Source organism: Dryobates pubescens, chromosome 18 (genome assembly GCF_014839835.1).
Source record: "Dryobates pubescens isolate bDryPub1 chromosome 18, bDryPub1.pri, whole genome shotgun sequence".
NCBI classification, from domain to species: Eukaryota; Metazoa; Chordata; class Aves; order Piciformes; family Picidae; genus Dryobates; species Dryobates pubescens.
In genome coordinates this window covers 2,695,920-2,714,962 of record NC_071629.1, presented here as the reverse complement: position 1 = coordinate 2,714,962, position 19,043 = coordinate 2,695,920, and positions in this window count along the sequence as shown.

Here is a 19,043-nt window from a genome sequence, read left to right as displayed (position 1 = left end):
TCCTTAGGCCAAAGCTTTTCACAACCTTCCTCCAAACCAGGCCTCAGATGACCCCTCCCCACTCCCATACCTCCTTGTGCCTCCCTACCCAGGCCTGAATGACACAGCTAACAATTCAGCTTGCCAGCAGCACCAGGCCCCCACTCCCCACCAAACCCGAGAGAAGGGTGCCCCCATCGGGAAGGTGGCAGGGAGAGGAGAAAGGCAGCTGAACAGCTTGTGCTGTTCCCTTATAAAGGGGAGATTATTTTGTTATTTCTGGGCATGAAATAACAAAAGATTACACTTTTTGGTCCACCCCTGGACCTATCAAGCCTCTAGAGGTCTGTGCTCTATGGTTTAAGACATCCAGTTTCTTAAATCCCTAACAGTACCATGACCAACTCATTCCTTAATGTGCCACTCGACTAGAATTAACCACTCAGCTTTATCAGTGCTGTCTGATCACACAGCACTGCCAGCAAGGTCAAAACTATTTCTCCCAGTCACATTGTGCTTTCCCAGGACAAATCTGAAGCAGCAATTTCAATGATGATTTCTCTCTAAGCAGCCTCTTTGATACAGGGCAATGCCACAAAACTCTTCACAGTTCATTGTCTTGTTTCCTCGACTGCTTTAATAAAAGGCAGTGGCCACGGGGCAGCTGGGTGCTGCGTTAAGAAAGGACATTCCTTGTGACTGCTCTTTGTAATACCTTCTCACCTGCTGTAAATCTGTGAGGACAAGTGATTATGAAGAGTTTGCAACAAGTTGACTTTGACCCTGAAGGAGCTGCTCCTCCTTTTAATGATGAGCTGTCACATGCATCGATCAGTAGCCATGGCAGAACAGATGAAAGCAGTGAAAAAAAACATGACAGAGGAACAGACTTGTAAATGATAAGGCAAAAATCCAGCCCCCACCATCTGAGAGGCAGATTCTCACCGCCTTTAATGGCAGGCTTTTTTAGTAAATGTTGTGTATTGGCTTGAGTGAGAAATGAGAGCACTCAGCGGAGGAAGCATCTAATAGAATGAGGTCAGACTTTTAAAGTCTGGCTGTTACCCAGCAAAGCAGAGCATCAGCAGGCCACTACAGAGTAAACAATAAATAACCCTCTGTTAATGGGAAGAATGAGGCTGGTAGGGGGGATCTTGACAACACTCCCAGAGGTCAGCTTCTGGTATAAATTTGCAGCATTTCACCAGTTAGTGATGTTTCACTGAATTTAAGCAAATCAGAGCTGAGCCCTACAGCTGATATGACAAAGCTTTGCAGCTTACAGCAGGAAGGAGCTAGATCTAGAGCCTTGCTGCCAGAATGCTACCCAGACAGTCTGCATGGGAAAGAGGAACAGGCAAAGGCAGTATCAAAATGAAATTCTACAGCGAAGACCTGGCAGTGCTGTTCCTCTTCAAAGCTGGGGTGACTTCATATATAGGCCTGCTCCTATGCCAGCAGTATAGGTGAAAATCAAATCACTAAACCACTTTGTGCTGCACCCCTGGAAGGTGCTCCAGAGCTGCATTTGCACTTCCTGAACTGCGAACATGGCTTAGCTGGTCCTGGCCCCACCACACGGATGGATGGATGGATGGATGGATGGATGCTGAACACACTAGAGTATAAAACCACCGGTACCTTATGACTGGAGAGATGAAATGGTACTTGTATGAAATGCTGGGGCTTTTCTTAAGCTTGTAGTTCTGAGCATCTTCCTTCCTCTCACAAAAGGAGGAGGAGGAAGCCCTTGGTATTTTTTCCTGCAGCCAACATGATCTAGTACTGCCTTTGGAAGGATAGCAAAAAAGCACCAGGGCAGGACTCTTCAGAAGAGGAAGATCTCATTTCTCAATGCAAAATATATATGTATATGTACCTAACTTTTGGAATATGCTAACAGTGATATAAAGGGGGGAAAAAGGAAATAATGCTGGCTTTGTGTGGGAAGGAAGGGTATTTAAATCTGAAATGAATGACGTACCTCGGAATTAGAGGAAGCATTGAGAGAGAGAGTCAGAATTAAAACATTTGAAACATTCACATTGAAACACTAACTTGAAAACTTAGAAGTATGGATAAAATGCACATAAACAGAGGCAGATGATGAAGGGCTGAAGTTCAAATCAACTCAAAGGAGTCAGCCTTGGTAAATTTGTGAGCTAAAACTGTCCCTGAGCTCAGCAGCGAGGGCTTTAGGCAGCATGTGGCTGGGCGAGCAGCTTTGCCACTGCAGATTTGGTGCTAAATTCTGTATTTCAGAGAGCCACAACTGCCTTCCAATGGTGCTTCTCGAAAGCACATCAATGCTCAGAACTGGAAATTTCAATCAGCACACCCTTTCACATCTCAAATCACCAAACAATGGGTGATTAAGCATAATTATTAAGCTTGCAGCAACAAAAGCAACATATTTCTTCTGTTATGACAAAGTCCTCATTGCTTAATGTGTTTTATAAGACAGTTAGAAGTATTTTGTTTTTACAGACATTTTACATCCAGCTGTTAATATTGCTGCTTTAGCTGTTTCCACTCAGAGACAATTTTATCTGTATTAACAACTACAATGACCCCAGCTCAAATAATGCACCCAGTTCTGCTGACCCCAGCATAAGAAGGACACAGAGCTGCTGGAGAGAGTCCAGGAAAGGCCACAAAGATGATCCAAGGGCTGGAGCATCTCTGCTGTGAGGATAGGCTGAGGGAGCTGAGGTTGTTCAACCTGGAGAAGAGAAGGCTCTGGGGGGACCTTAGAGCTGCCTGCCAGTACATGAAGGAATCCTACAGGAAGGCTGCAGAGGGACTTTTCATAAGGGTGTCTGGAGGCAGGCCAAGGGGGAGAGTAGGTTTGGACTGGAGTTGAGGAAGTTCTTTAGTATGAGGGTGGTGAGACTCTGGAGCAGGCTGCCCCTGGAGGCTGCGGATGCCTCCTTCCTGGGGGTGATCAAGACCAGGTTGGATGAGATCTTGAGCAGCCGAGTCCGGTTTGGAGGCATCCCTGCCAAGCAAAGCCATTCTGGGGGTAAAACAATGTGCCCACTTCACTGAGGAATGGCAGGGTTTTGAGCAAGGCTGATGCTTATCTGGGCACAGAACCTGCACAAGCCTCCCGCAGTGCCCAGGTCCTGTTGCAAAGCTGGGTACCATGTCAGTGAGGTGAACCTGTTGTATCGTTTTCCCGTGGAGGTGAACATTTTTGCCATAAATGTTTTCCTCATGAAAGATTTCTTTCCTCCCTTAAATGCTGCGCTGAGAGCTCAGTACTTCCTTCCGCCCCCCCTCGTGTCATGCTGATGGATCTGCTTAACCCACCGAGAGCTGCAGAAAGCTCAGAGGAAATGAAAATTGTCAGCCCTCGTTTGTCTGCTTGTTTGTTTAGCTTCAACCCCGCAGCTCTGCCTTCTTCCAAAGTTGTTTTGAGACTCCAGGAGTGCTTTTTTAATGCTGTTGGCATGTCAAAGTGACACCTACATTTCATTATGCTCTATACAGTTGGGGGAAAAAAAAAGAAAGAAGAGAGCTCCCCTACAAAACACCTTGGCTGCTGAGCACAACCAAACAGCTCTTTAGCTCCTTACCCCAGCCCTGCTGCAAAAGCAGGTGATTAATCTGCACGGCTTGGTGGTTCGTTCTGAAAAGCAGCTGCCAAAACAACTGCTCGTGCACTGCATTTCCACGTTATTGAGATGCTCACACATGCTGACTTACCTTCTATCGACACACCCCCCGAGGTCCTCAGTCCCCCCTCAAAATGTTTTTGAGCAGGAAGTCATGCTTTGAGCTTTTATGGGGGGTCCTTGATCCCCCCAAACAAGAAGTGGTTTGATCGGCCTTTACACAGCCCCAAGGCCACCTTTGTTCTTATCCTCTGTGCGTAAAAAAACATCTTCCTTCTGTTTGATTTTCACAGGAGCGCAGTGCTCCTCAAGTCATGTTTTAATTTCTTCTTGACTCTGTTGAGAATCAATAAGCAGACTGAGTGCTCCAGGACTGGCTGGTTGGAGTCCAGCCTGTCCATCTTTCGGCTGGGATCCGTTTCACAGAGGGCTGCCAGAGCCTTTTTGCGTCATCCCTTAGATTTCTGGAGGGATTCAAACTCCTCGGGGAGTGCCAGTCGTACACGTGGGTTATTACAGTCCTGGCACAGCACATTCAGGAATCTCTCAGGAACAGGATGTGAGAAGGGTCTGCTTTAGCCAGGCTCTGAGCTGGAAATGGTCAGCATTGCTTCCCACCAGCATGGCACACTGCCGCCCCACCAGCGCTGGGTGGGCCTGCAAGAGAGACCCTCCGGGGTACGATCTCCTCCTTTTACTACAAACAAGATACACAACTTTATAAGCCTGTAGTTGTGTTTTAAATGACTAACCAGTTGAAGGAGTCACTAAACCAATGTAAATTAAAGTCATCAGGTCAGCTCTTGGCTAGAGAAAGCTGCAGTGACTCAGTTTGTTTCAGAGCATGACTTGAATCGGTTCGAGATCTTTCCTTGCACTCAGAAATACTTCTGGAAAAAAAGTGCTCATCACTGTAAAAATTTTAGGATGTGAAAAATATGAAGTAACTATTGCTAGATAAGGGTAAAAACAGCCTTTAAAACCTTTAGAGCAGGAGATTTTATAACAGATTATATTTGCATTCCTGCTTATCATTATCATACTGCTTTTAGTAGGAGTTATTATTTTGTGCACAGATTTCAGGTTTTGCATCTAATACAGTCCTAAAACGTTTCAATGAATATCACACAGGATGTAGCTTCTAGTGAGGATATAACCAAACAAAAAAAAAACCCCAAGGTTGAGTTTGACTTTTTCCTTATCGAGGCAGAAATCAGCCGTCACTTCCTCCCACAGATACACCTCCAGGCAGCGCCGTCACCACGGCCTGCAGCGTGCCGACTGCGCCGGGGCTGTGCCTTCTGAGCCCAGGCCAGCCCCAGTCGGGGCACTCACAGCATCACAGAGTGCTAGGGGTTGGAAGGGACCCTCCAAAGCTCATCCAGTCCAACCCCCCTGCAGAGCAGGAGCACTTGGGGTGGGTCACATGGGAATGCATCCAGCTAGGTTTTGAAGATCTCTAGAGGACACTCCACAACCTCGCTGGGCAGCCTGCTCCAGGCCTCAGCAGCCTCACAGTAAAGAAGTTTCTTCTCATGTTGAGATGGAATTTCCTGTGGTTCAGTTTATATCCATTGCCCCTTGTCCTGTCACTGGGTATCACTGAAAAGAGACTGGCTCCATCCTTCTGACAGCCACACTTCAGATATTTGTAGATACTGCTAAGGTCCCCTTTCAGCCTTCTTCTCCAGACTGAACAGCCCCAGCTCTCTCAGCCTTTCCTCATAAGAGAGATGCTCCAGTCCCTTAGCCATCCCCATAGCACTCTGGTGAACACTCTCCAGTAGTTCCCCATCCCTCCTGAACTGGGGAGCCCAGAACTGGACACAACACTCCATATGTGGTCTAACTGGGGCTGAGTAGAGAGGAAAGAGACTCTCCCTGGACCTGCTGGCCATACTCTTCTTAATGCACTCATGTATACCATTGGCCTTCTTGGCTACCAGGGCACATTGCTGTCCTGTGGAGAACTTATTAGCAACAAGGACTTGACTCAGGTGACTTCTCCAGCCCTAGCTCTAGTTTGATCAACCACAATAAACTTCCCTACACCCTGGCAAGGAGGCTGTTGTGGTTTGCTGCTGATTCCCTGCCACTCTTCCATTCTTCCCCAGGACCTGTGTGCCTGTCCCTGGCATTGGGTGCATTTGTGGCCCTATGTCACAGGGCTGTCCTTGCACTACAACTTTATCTTTCTCCATGATGGATTTGCACTGACATTTTGTCTGTCAGTTGAATCTGTCTTTGTTACCTGTAGTTCCAGGCTCTTTCGGTTTTGTTCTCTTATGGTTCTTCTGTGGTCTTCTGCTGCAGCCTACACCCAAGAGATGGATGAAAGGAGAATTAGGGTGATTGTGGATCCTGCCTTAAATAATCTCAGTTGTAGTGGTCACAAACCCAAGGGGACACAAACCCAAGTCTTTGAATGTATTTTACACCTTGTCTTGGTCTCAAAGCAAGGCAAATCTCTGTGTTGCCTAAGTTTGGCTCATGCCAGACCTCAGGATTTCAATGGGCATTGCTGTTGCTTCAGCAGCCCAAAGCAGGGAGTTTGGCAGCTCTACCTTTCTGGGCACTTCCCCTCATTCTTACTCAGTGCTGCACTGCACCTGCAGAACCAGTCCAGGACAGGGCAATCTGTGTTTCCCTATCCACCTTGCAGGGTATCCCCCTCCACTTCCTGCCTGCTTCAGAGCTTTCTCTTCCTCTATGCACACAAGTTTGCTTTTCATGCATCGAGAAACAGAGTTCACAAAGGTGTGTGTGCAGGTCCAGGGGCTCATAATACTCAACTCATTTAGCCAGTATTTAAACATTTGTTGTTGTTGTTGTTGTAAAGCCAGAGGGAGCTCATGGCAGTTTCCTCTCTCTTCCTTACAAATTTCCTTTCTACAGGAAGCCAAGCGTTCACCAGCAGCCATCCCTACATGAAATACAGCAGCAGCAAGGAGGAGGTGAGGGTGAGGAATCACAGAAACAGCGAACAGAAGGTGCCTTGCTGAGGTGGAACCAGGCACTGCCCCTGTGCTTGAAGAAAAATCTGCAGTCCCTCTTTAATACCTGCATGAGGCCAGGATGTGAGCCAGAGCTGTACTCAAAACCCCAGAGCAGCGTAGCCAAGAGGAACCTCTGTGGCCCTGCCGAGACATTGATTGTGCAGTGACTCAGAGAAGGGCCACACACAGGTCTGGTCATCAGCAGCCTGTCTGGGTGAGGTGCAAGAGCTACACACACTTCCCTGCCCGCCCATCCATCCATGTCAGACTCACACACAGGCCTCTGGGTGCATGTATATATATATATATATACACACACACACAGAGTATACAGCGACATTTAAATATAATATCCTGCCAGAGTGAGGGGTTTTAAATATCTGAAGGATGTGGTATCTTGGAAACCGATTGCCTCAAGTTGCCCAAATCAATTACAGAGTGAATCAACACAGCCTCGGCGTGGGAGCAGCGAGCAGTCGGCGAGGAGCCTGTCTCCATCCCTGGCCCCGGCCCGGCTGGCAGCGCTCTGGGGGCACGGCTCTGTCAGCCCCGGGTGCCCCTTGCTCCTCCCGAGGCAGGACACCTCAGGTCACAGAGCAAGCAACTACTGTGACTCATTGAATATCATTGCATCACGGAATGGCTTAGGTTGGAAGGGACCTCAGATCATCTGCTCCAACCCCTTTCCCCTGCACCTCCCAACTAGACTTGGTTGCCCAAGGCCTCATCCAGTATGGCCTCAAACACCCCCAGTACCCACAGCGAGGAGGCATCCACAACCTCCCTGGGCAGCCTACTCCAGACTCTCACCACCCTCATACTAACTTCTTCCTCAGCTCCAGTCTAACCCTGCTCTGCCTCAGCTTCAAACCATTCCCCCTTGTCTTGTCTCTAGACATCCTCAGGAAAAGTCCTCTGCAGCCTTCCTGTGGGATCCCTTCAGGTATTGGAAGGCAGCTCTAAGGTCCCCCTAGAGTCTTCTCTTCTCCAGGCTGAACACCCTCAGCCTGTCCTCATAGCAGAGGTGTTCCAGCCTTTGGATCATCTCTGTGGCCTCCTCTGGACTCACTCCAACAGTTCTGTGTCCTTCTTATGCTGGGGACATCAGAACTGGAGGCAGTATTTGAGGTCATCTGAGATAGTTTCTTTGGCTGAAAGTTGTTTTCAGGGGAGACAGATAATTGAAACATAATATGCAGGGGTGGTACGACCCTTCATTACAAATGTGTGCACAGCATTGAGGGGATTTCTTAGCTGAGTGTTCACAAGGGTTATTTTCTCACTGCTTTTCCCTACATACTGTGCAGAAAACAAGCAACAAATACTCTCTAACTCCTCATGTCTGTGCATCCCACTTCTTGATGAGGAAACAGATCACAGCAGGTGTTGAGTGAGCTCACAACCCACTGATGGCAGCAAGAAATGACACTTTCAGCCAAGACTTGGGCTTTTACAAGAAGGAATTGTAGACCATGAAGGTGATAGAACACTGGAGCATGTTGGCCAGGGAGGTAGTTGAGGTCCCATCCCTGGAGATATTCAAGGTCAGGCTCGAGAGGGCTCTGAGCAACCTGCTCTAATGGAGGATGTCCCTGCTGACTGCAGAGGGGGTTGGATTGGATGACCTTTGGAGGTCCCTTCCAACACAAACCATTCTCTGATTCTATAAATGAATCTCAGAAAACCATGTCTTTCTGAAGTGTGGTCATAGAGCATCCAAAGATGTATCATCCTCTGAGCTCAACAGAGAAGCACAAGGCACCCTCAGAGGGCCTCTGCCCCACAAAGGGTTAAAGCGAGGACCCTGTGTAAGGGCCTGGGTCAGCCAGGGAGAGGATTGCCTGAGCTCACCCAGGTTTAGTGGTCTGGGTTCAAACCCTGCTGCTTGGCAGCCCGGATTCCATGTGAGGAGCCACTAACCTGCTCCACAGGCAAGAGCTGAACATGTTCATTCGTTTTGTTCCTCACTGAGCAGCTTTGCTGCTTTGGCCAGCTCTGTAAAAATGCTGAAATTTTAAATAATGGTCCAAAAATGGGATTATGTAGCTAGGAGAGTGTGGGCTGCTGAGAGAAGAGATTGCTGAGCTAAATATTTGGCAGAATTAAGAAAGCCAGGAAAGACATGTGGGCATAAAGAAATAATTCACTATTACATTTCTTGCAGAAATCATAAGATCTGTTTATAGCTGGGATCACAGGGAGCCCTTTACTTACTATTATTGGGAAGAAGGTCAGAGGGATGTTGGTTGCAATGGGTTTGCAGCTATTGCAGAGTGAGAAGTCTGAACAGGCTTTCAAGCACAGGCTCATAAACCTGCAGGCTTCACACCTTTAAGGCACAGTGCTCTGCTGTGCACCGTGCTGGACAGCGAGGATCTGCTCCCTGCTGTGGTTCCTGTTCTCCCACTACAGGCTCCATCCAGCTCTGATCAGGGTGCACTTGCTGGTTGTCTGCTTTTAATTCTCCTTAAATCCCCCTCTGTATCTAAGTGCTTGTGGGATTTTTGTTCTGCCCCTCTCCTTTAATCTGTCTCCTCTCTCCAGCTTCCCCATCTCTCACACTTCATTCCCCATCTCCTTTCTTTCCCATGTTCAGTCTATATTCCCTGCCCTTTTAAAGCCCTCACTACCTTTTTCCCTGCAGGCCTTGCTCTCATCTGCTCTGTCCTCCCCAGGAGGGAGCCATGGGAGCAGCCACTGCTTCAGGCATGAGGCTGGCAGCTCATCTGCACCTTGGGCTACCCGGAAACGCTACACCAGCCAGAGGCAAAAGAGGTGCTCCCAAATAAGGATCTCCCAGCAGCAGCACTTGTTAAATCAGAAGGGGAAAGAAGCAGCTGTTACACAGCCATAGCTGTGCTTTTCTGAGCCAAGTGGGCACCTGGGAAGGTGAGACAAGTCCACAAGAGATTTAGCCACCACCACCTGCTCTCTTCTAGGCTGCTCTGGTTTGTATGTCTCAAAGCAGCAAGAAAGCTTTTAAACAGGGCTTCAGCTGTTCAGAACAAAATCTAGCTTCAGAAGAAAAGCTAATGATAGAATTGTGGAATCCAGGCTGTCTTGGGTGGGAAGAGACATACAAAGGTCGTCTAGTCCAACCCCCCCCTGCAGAGGACATCTTCAACTAGAGCAGGCTGCTCAAAGCCTCATCCAGCCTGACCTGGAATGGTTCCAAGGAGGGGACACCTGCCACCTCCCTGGGTGGCCTGCACCAGTGTCTCACCCCTCTCAGCATTAAAGTTTTTCCTCCATCTAGTCTAAATCTCCCTTTTTTCAGCCTGAAGCTATCACCCCTTGTCCTGTCACAACAGGCCCAGATAAAGTCTGTCCCCATCTTTCTTGCAGCCCCCCCCCGAAAGAGTGCAATAAGGTCTCCTCAGAGTCTTCTTCAGGCTGAAACCATGCTCTGATTTGAAATGAAGAAGCTGTTTTGGGAGAGAGCTCTCCTCAAGCTCCCCTTCCCCATCTTCCCTCTGGAGGTCTGCACACCTCTCCCTGTGAGCCCTGTCCCTCACCTGAGCAGAGAGGCACAGCCCTGGCAGATGCTCTGACTGCAGATCCCTACAGCAGGGACTTCTGTTTGTGGTATTGAAAGACAAATAGCTCTGCCCTGATACTGCTCCCGGCCTTGGCTTGATGAAAACCATCTACAGCTGGTGAGGGTATGCAAAGCCTGGCTGCTGCAGGGACAGGGGTGTGAAGACACTGAGACACCAAGCAAACAGCAAATGCATATTCTCTGCATGATGTGTGCAGCATGTGGGGGGGTTTGCTGGGCAATTATTTAATTAAGTGATATGGGAGAAAGAAAGAACCATCAGAGTGGGGAGAAAGATGTCCAGAAGGTGATTTGATTGTCAGGGACATGACAGGTGAAATCCAGCACATCCCTCCAGCAAACAGGTGAAGCTGATGTCTGAGATGAGGCTTTCCATAGAGCTCCTCCCTTCACCCAGCAAGGCTGGTTCCCCCTGGGAGCAGGCAGATGATCCAGCTGCTCTCATGCCTGAATCATAACACTGCAGCCTTGGTTTTAAGGCCTTCCAGATCAAAAGACAGGACTGGTTCAAGGAAGTGTCACTATGTGCCCCTTTCCTCATCTAGTTCCAACCCCCTGCCATGGGCAGAGACACCTCCCACCAGCCCAGGTTGCTCAAGGCCTCATCCAGCCTAGCCTTGAACACCTCCAGGGAGGGGCATCCACAGCCTCCCTGGGCAACCTGTTCCAGTGTCTCTCCACCCTCACTGTCAAGAATTTCTTCCTAATTTCCAGTCTGAATCTGTCCTCCTCAAGCTTCAATCCATTCGCTCTGGTCCTATCACTGCAAGCCCTTGTCAAAAGTTCCTTCCTGGCTTTCTTGTATCCTCCTTCAGGTACTGCGAGGCCACTGTAAGGGCTCCCCAGAGCCTTCTCCAGGCTGGCCACCCCCAGCTCTCCCAGCCTGTCTCTGTAGGGAAAGTTTATCAACTAGATGATGTTTTAGGTGCCTTCCAAGCCAAACCATTCTCTGCAGCCATCAGTTCAGAAGTTGGGGGTGGTCTCGGCCCCCAGTTTTGGAGGGATTTGTTTGACTTCAGGGCCGTGAGAATGTTTTTAATCCTCGGGTTCATTGGTACCTGCAGCTCAGAAGAGCCAGGTAAGCTCCTATGCGCCCACGAGAGCGCAGGGACGTGGCGACACTGCCACCTGGCAGCCTGCGTGCACAAGAGCAGGCTGGGAAAGCAGGCTGAGCAAATCCGTACTTAGCCATCCCTGTCTCCGGCACTCCGGGGGGAGCTCTCCTGGCCATGCCCCTGGGCTGGTGTCCAAAACCCTTCTCCAGGGGATTTCTTGCAGCTCGTTTTTCTTTTTAGTCTGGGGAAGAGAAGACTGAGAGGGGATTTGATAAATGTTTATGCATTTATCTGAGGGCTGGGGGTCAGGAGGGAGGGGACAGGCTCTGCTCAGTCGCACCCCGGGATAGGACAAGGGGCAGTGGGTGTGTACTACAGCACAGGAGGTTCCACCTCAACATGAGGAGGAACTTCTTCGCTGTGAGGGTCACGGAGTGCTGGAGCAGGCTGCCCAGAGAGGTTGTGGAGTCTCCTTCTCTGGAGACTTTCCAGACCCACCTGCATACATTCCTGTGTGACCTGCACTGGATTCTATGGCCCTGCTCTGGCAGGGAGGTTGGACTCAAAAGATCTCTGAAGGGCCTTTCCAACCCCTAAAGTCCTGTGATCTTTAAATTCTTTCCTTTAGCCTGGTACCACACTGTAAGCTCTCCAGGACAGCTGTGGCACCATTTCCACCTACATTTGCCCCAAAAGCCAACAGCAATCAGCACTGGGAGCTTTTGTCACAGTTGCCCCAGCACATGAAACCACTCGCTTGGGTTGCAGATGGACTCAGAGGCCACAGCGCTTAACTCTGGAGATTTTCATGGTACAATGTGCTAAGAAACAGCATCATGGTGAGCAGCAGCATGGAGAGCTCACACTTAGCTTTGAAATTAAACTTAAAATCCCCACAACACAAGCCCCAAAGCATTCATGGTTCACCTGAAGCAGTCTGAGCTGCTGTCAGTGCTGCGAGTTGCTTCCATTAGACACAAATTCAGGTTATGGAAAGGGATTTCAGAGGTGTTTGTGGGACAGAGGGTGGAAGTTCTGTATCTGACTCTGAAAAGCCTCTCTTCGTTCAAGGCATCCCCATCTCCTGCTGGCAAATAGCCCTGCTCAGACAGCAGCTGTTTCCCCCTCCTCATGGCCCCACTCACAGACACCCCAGAGCTGCTTCCCAGCACAGCCCAGCTCTCTCCTGACCAACAAAATCGCCACAGGAACCACAGAAGGGCCTCCAAGGTCGCTCCACAGCTACAGTGGAGGTTATGGTGATTAGTGGAGTTCCTCAAGGGTCTGTACCGGGACCAGTACTATTTACTATCTTCATCAGTGATACAGACAGCAAGATTGAGGCACTCTCAGCAAGTCTGCAGATGATACCAAGCTGAGTGGTGCAGCTGGTGAGACTGAAGGACAGGATGGCATCCAAAAGGACTTGGACAGGCTGCAGAGCTGGGGTGAGGAGAATCTCACGAGGTTCAATAAGGCAAAGTGCAGGATCCTGCACTTAGACTGGGGCAACCCTCACTATCAATCCAGGCTGGGGGATGATGAGATTGAGAGCAGCCCTGCAGAACAGGATTTGGGGGTGCTGGTGGGTGAGACGCTGGGCATGGCATCCTGACCTGTATCAAAAGCAGTGTGGCCAGCAGGTTGAGAGGTGATTCTGTCCCTCTGCTCTGGCGAGACTTCACCTAGAGTGCTGTGTCCAGCTCTGGGACCCCCAATGCAAAGAGAGACATGGACCTGCTGGAGAGGGTCCAGAGGAGGCCACAAATATGTACTGTCCCTTCACTCCTGCCCAGAGGACTGGAAAATTGTTTTATTTCAGAAATTTCTCTTGCCCAGTGACGGAGGAAAAAACCGAAGGTGGAGGGAAACAGGTGGTGAACTGCACTGAGCCCTGCCATCCCCTGGAGACTTTGAAGAGAGTAGAATTTTTACAAGGCAGTAAGAAATACAGAAACAGAGACCTTGCTCTAGGAAAAGAGTTAATTAACCTTTATTTCATTTCTCCATAGTCCCAAACTTGACAGACGTAGAAAAATATCCTTGAGTCTAGTAGACAAATTTACCAATGCTAAATAGCCCTTAGCTCTGACCATCTGGGCCACTCTAGATACATTTGTACAGGCATTAAACTTCAGGTTGTTGGTTTTGTTTTCCAGTGAAGGATTTTGCTAAACTATAAACAATAAACTACAGAGGAAAAACCTGATCTAGGCAAAGCATGCATATGGAGGCATCTGCCCAAAGGTTAAAACCCAAATAAAGCAAAAAACAACCTCAAGAAGTGTCTGGAGGAGGGAAGGATTCAGCAATAACTTGAGGAGGAAATAATTAAAAGCTGAGTGAAAGCAAAGCCTGGAAGCTATCCGTGGAGAAGTCAAAATATCTATGGCACAACTCTGCACAAAGAAAATTAAGGCCAGGACCAACATTTTATATAAAAATAGCTGAGCAGACTTCTAAAGAAGGAAATCAGCATCTCTCGTGGTGACTCTGTTAAGACCAGATTATAAATACCTTTATATACACAGAGTAAAAACAATGAGCAATGCAAATGTATGGAATAGTTCACCAGGCATCCAGCTTTCAACCCAACCCAAGTTCAGGAATCCTGGACTGCAGTTGGAGGTACTTCACTTTAGGATTTGCAGTAGTTCCTTTGCCACACAGATTGATACAAACAATAAAAACACCACAGAAACGTTGGTTTCCCCAGGGAAATGCAGTAACACACTCAGGTGACAAAGCTTAACCTGCTGGCCCAGAAGGAAATGCTGCAAGTTGCGAGCTCCTCGATGATCCGGTGGTTTGTAGGCTAAGGAAAACGTCCCAGTCATACATTGGTAGTTCAGCCCCTCAGAGTATTTGCAAACCAAGCTGGGATCTTCAGTGACACTAAAGCAGACATTAGCATGGCAGCATTCATCATCTCTCCAGCCAGCCAGCAGTTGGTTTATTCACCAAGGTCCCTCAGCGATGCCCTTGCTGTGGGCATCTCGACTCATTGCCAAGCCTAAACGCTGCTACTTTCGCCAGGAGTTAAAACAATCACCAACACCTGAACGGATCCATTTGACTACAGCTCAAAACCCTGTCATCAACAGCTAGCAGAGCATAACAATGGGAGCAAGTAAAGTCTGGTTCAGAAGAATTCCACCGATGTTTTAAGTGCAAAGCCCTTGGCAGATGCTAGTATGCTCGAGTTCAGTGTGCACGTTCTAAAGATGCAGAGGGGTAATCAGGAATAGCAATGGTCTGGTTTGCGCTGGAGAGCACAAAGCTTCCCCAACACCACTCACTGCATTTGCCAAGGACTGTCTGAACTCCCTTTCACAAAACTTGGAGGTAAAACAGAGGCTCTTCTCTTCCAAGGTGTGGCTGTTGTTTAGTTTGCAATTTTCTTGACTAAACCCCCAGGATCTCCATTTCTGCTGCCCCCCTGAAATCCCTTCTTGTGTTTCCCTCCCCCAGCCCCAGGCTGAAGAGGCTGATGTGTTCTGTCCCCTACCCCAGGTATTTCAGAGATGCAATGGGGGAAATCCTGGGGACTCTTAATGAAACTTGGCTCCAACCCAAGTCTGCCTTCACGTTCAAGCCTTAGCTTGCTGCTCATTTCCATTTAACACTTGCTTAAAAGCAAATCAGAATGGTTTCTACAAGGTCTTTCTACACAGTGATGCAAAACCAAACCCAACCAACAGCTGAGAAAAACCAACCCTATGAGATGTATTCAAGAGCTGTGGCATTGCAGAGCCTGTAAAATCCTCTTTCCTTTTCATCCATTGCCTCTTCTCTCTGACAAACGGATCTATGATGTAGTGAGAAATGTCACATCATCTAGTACCAGATAAAGGACAGTATCTTTCCTTCTGCTGTACTCACACTAGCACAGCTAGCCTGTGTACTTCATCCTTCAGCTTCAACAGAAACCTTTACTACCATTAACATCTGCTCATCTTTTCTACCTAATACCACACCTTAGAATCACAGAATCCTACAATGCTCTGGGGTAGAAGAGACCTTTAAAGGTCATCTAGGCCAAACCCCCACCCTGCAGTAAGCAGGGACATCCCCAACCAGATCAGGTTGCTCAGAGCCCCATCAAGCTTGTCCTTGAGTGTCTCCAGGGATGGGGCCTTGACTACTTCCCTGTGCAACCTCTTCCAGTGTTCCATGTACCTCTATTATTTCCTTCCTTGTCCATAGATTAATACATAAAACCAGCACTAAAACAAAACCAAAATCCAAGTGAATGTCTCCCACTCAACTGAAAAACAAGCACAGCAGTGAAAGAGGCATGTTGGAAGTAATTTATTGTCTAGAAAACTTTGAAGAGAAAAAAAAAAAGTTTCAGTTCACATTTTCTGTGTGGTTGTAAAGGTGGTGTCCCATCTCAGAGGTAGTGTGTGTAAAATGTAATACAGAAGTGGAGAAGAATTATTGACTTCAGTTCAATGATACAGTAAAATGTTCAGCAGAAGCAAAGCTCTGCCCTGAAACCATTTTCCTTCCAGGCCCATTCTCAAGCATCTCTTGTCTTGGAGAGCGATGCTCCTTTGTTTACAACCAACCACCACCACGAGCCCAAGTTTCTGCCCCATCTGTGTCTGTCATCTTCTGACCAAAATCTCAGCTGCAGCCTTTCAGAGACACATAAGCTCTCTCCAGTCAGAGTGAAACCCTGTTCTGCCATGGAAAACACACATTTTGGAGTCCTGCTCTTGCTATGAGTTTTAGGAGTTCCCCTTGGGTCAATGTGCTGAAATATTGGTACAGAAAAAAACCACCACAAACCAGCTTCTGTTTTGTCTAATAACTACCTGGAGTTTTCCCATTACCCATCCTCTAGCTTTGGTCAGGCATCTCACAAGTGAGCAATTCACTGAGCTTCAAGATGATTTGGGGCAGAAAAGGCAGAATCTTGGAATCAAGTTGAAGGCTGGGCAGCTGCCAGCCCTAACATGTGAAGCAGCCTCGTAGTTGGCTGAAGCAGCAGGACTGGAGGTAGTAAATGAAGCTTTTGGTTGTAACTTTACAAATGATGAACTCCTCATGTTTCAGGCATTCTGTGCTATTCCATTGATGCATATTATTGTCTGTCCTTATGCTCTCAGCACCCTGAGACCAACAGTCAGCTAGGACTAGAGTACCAAGGAAAAAGTGAGTGCTGTGCATCAGCTCCTTGTAATGCTACCAAGAGGGCAGTGAAGAGCCCCTGGCTGGGACTGCTGGACCTAAGCAGTAATAGCCATCTCCACTTGGCCTGTCACTTCACCTGCAGAACCACCACAGTAGGTGCAGCTCACCCTGCTTGGTGAATGGACTCTATAAGCTGCTTCCCAGTTTCAGAGGAAAAAGGCTGAGCTGGTGCATCCCTGCTGTCACTCAGAGGACTGCAGAGCCCATCGGCTGCTCCTCACTCGCAGGCTCTTTATTGCCTTAGAGAAAAAGAAACTCTTGGACAGATTAAAGTGCAGTGCTGCTTCAAGGCCAAAGCTTGACACCTGTATGGTGCAGCCATTTGGGTACATCTAAACCTGCCAAAAATTCACTTATTGGGATATTTGCTGTTTACTTACTCCTGTTAGACCTCTGGACTTGACAGAAGCATCACCTGCAGTGAAACGAAAGGAGGGAAAGCTTCAAGCAAGCAGCTTTCTTAACGGTGAGCAGGCTCACTGGTATCAAAGACTGCCACAGCTCCCTAAGGGGTGGCCTGTCTCTGAAGCCTCTGTTCTACCTTTTCCCACTTCAGTTTCTTCAGAAAGAGGTGTTAGGATAAACATCAGGAAGTTACCTTTCACAGACAAAGCAAATGAAAGCCCTTGCAGAAAGAGGACAAAACCATCACTAAGTGGCACTTCTGCTGCAGTGGTTTGTTAGAGCCATGGAGCTGAGGCACTGAAGCAGTCACCAGAACACAACTCAGTATTAGCTTCATCTGTCATGGGAAGTCAATGCAAAAGATGAACTAGGCCTTGATGCGGGTTTCTGTTCCCGTCCCATCAGCAGAAGAAAGGACCATCCCCCAAAGCCTAACATGCCATGGGCCCAAAAAGCCATCCCCACCATTCTCCATTGTCTAAAGAACATTCAGAATTTGATCTGGAATGAGTGTCCTGGCACCTGTGCCAGAGTGTGATGCCTGTCAGCAAGAGGTCTGTCAGCACAACCACTAAGATGAAGAAGCTGGAAATAAATATCATAGAATCATAGTCACAGAATGGCTCAGGTTGGAAAGTACCTCAGAGCTCATCTACTCCAGTGTCTCAGCCATGGGCAGGGACACCTCTCAACTAGACTCAGCTGCTCAAGGCCTCATCCAAGCTGGCCTTCAACACCCCCAGGGAGAAGGCAGCCACAGCCTCTCCAGGCAGCCTGTTCCAGAGTCTCACCATCCTTGTACTGAAGAACCTCTTCCTAAGATCCAGTCTAACCCTGCTCTCCCTCAGCTTCAAACCATTCCCTTTATGAAAAGTCCCTCTCTCTCCTACTGTTCTAAGGTCCAGCTGAACAGGTTTCATGGATGGGGATGTGATCTGCCAAGTGGATCAGCACATCCTGTTGGGGACTCAAGCAAACCCAAAACACCCTCAGTCACAAAGCACTTGTGCACTGCTAGTCTGAGGAGCAATACTTGGACATGTACCTTCAAAACTCTCAAGGATGGTTGGGTGTTAGCTTGCAGGACCTTACAAGCTGCTCTTCAGCTCCTGCACTGCAGAACTATGGTTGCTGCAACCATTTAATGTCAGTAAGGGTCACACAGCATTAAAATCTGTTTTCCATATGGCAGGAAACACAGACTGCTACTGCAAACACCAGTGGAGCAGCCACATGCTATTATCCTCCAGAGCAACAGGATTTATTCTCTTTCTTCCTCAATATCCTGTAGCATTTGTCAAGTGTTTCAGGGTATGGAAACATCACTACTTTGTTGTGCTTTGCTTTGTCACCCTGCAAGAGAAAAGGAGCAAAGCACGACATGCCCACAGGGGTGACGTGAGGGTTGACTGCAGCAAGAGTTTGAGCTGCACATCCTGAAGGGGATTCCAGCTTCCTTCAGAAAAGGGACTTAGGGAACTGCTGCAATCTGGTAGTTTGTTCACAGTTCCTTTGCTTTGTTTGGTGTATGAAACAGAAGCAGAACACAGCAAAAGCAGGAATCATCAATGAAAGTTTTTCTTGTCTAAAGGTGGATGACAACTCACCATGAAATCAACAACTCCCAGCCTAAGTATCCTGCCTTTTGCCTTGGGAATTTAAGTGGAACAAGCAGGAAAACAAGGTCCAAGGAGGGGCAACTCACACTGCTGGTGTTTTTTTTTCAGTTCAGCAAAGCTCCCAGAAAACAAGAGGTTTCATTGTCAGTGGCACAAATTTCCTATCCAGAGGGAACAGTAATAGAAAGCATTGTTAACCCAGTATAGAAACCCCTTTCTCAAGGACTTTTTCAGTGAACAGAATTACAGCTAAGCTCTGTCTTCCATTTGAAGGGTAGCACTGTAAGCTCTGCACACAAACCTACATTAATTTCAACTGGGTGGTCATTTCAACAGGCATGGAAAACACCACTCCTCTTTCCAGGAGGGATGGAAGGATGTGTCTGCCAGCCAGGATGAGACATTTAGGTTCAGGCAGTGGAAGGATCAGCAACACACCACTTACCTCCCGGTTACACTGGGTGCCTTCTCTCTCTCTTGGGATTCCACTCCACTCAAATACAGCAGCTTGCTTTTGTGGGGTTACTCTAGAGAAGAGCTGGTAAGAGGTCTTTTGGGAGCTAACTGGATTGGGTAGTAATGAGAACTGTGAAACTGTTTTGGTTTTTAAACCA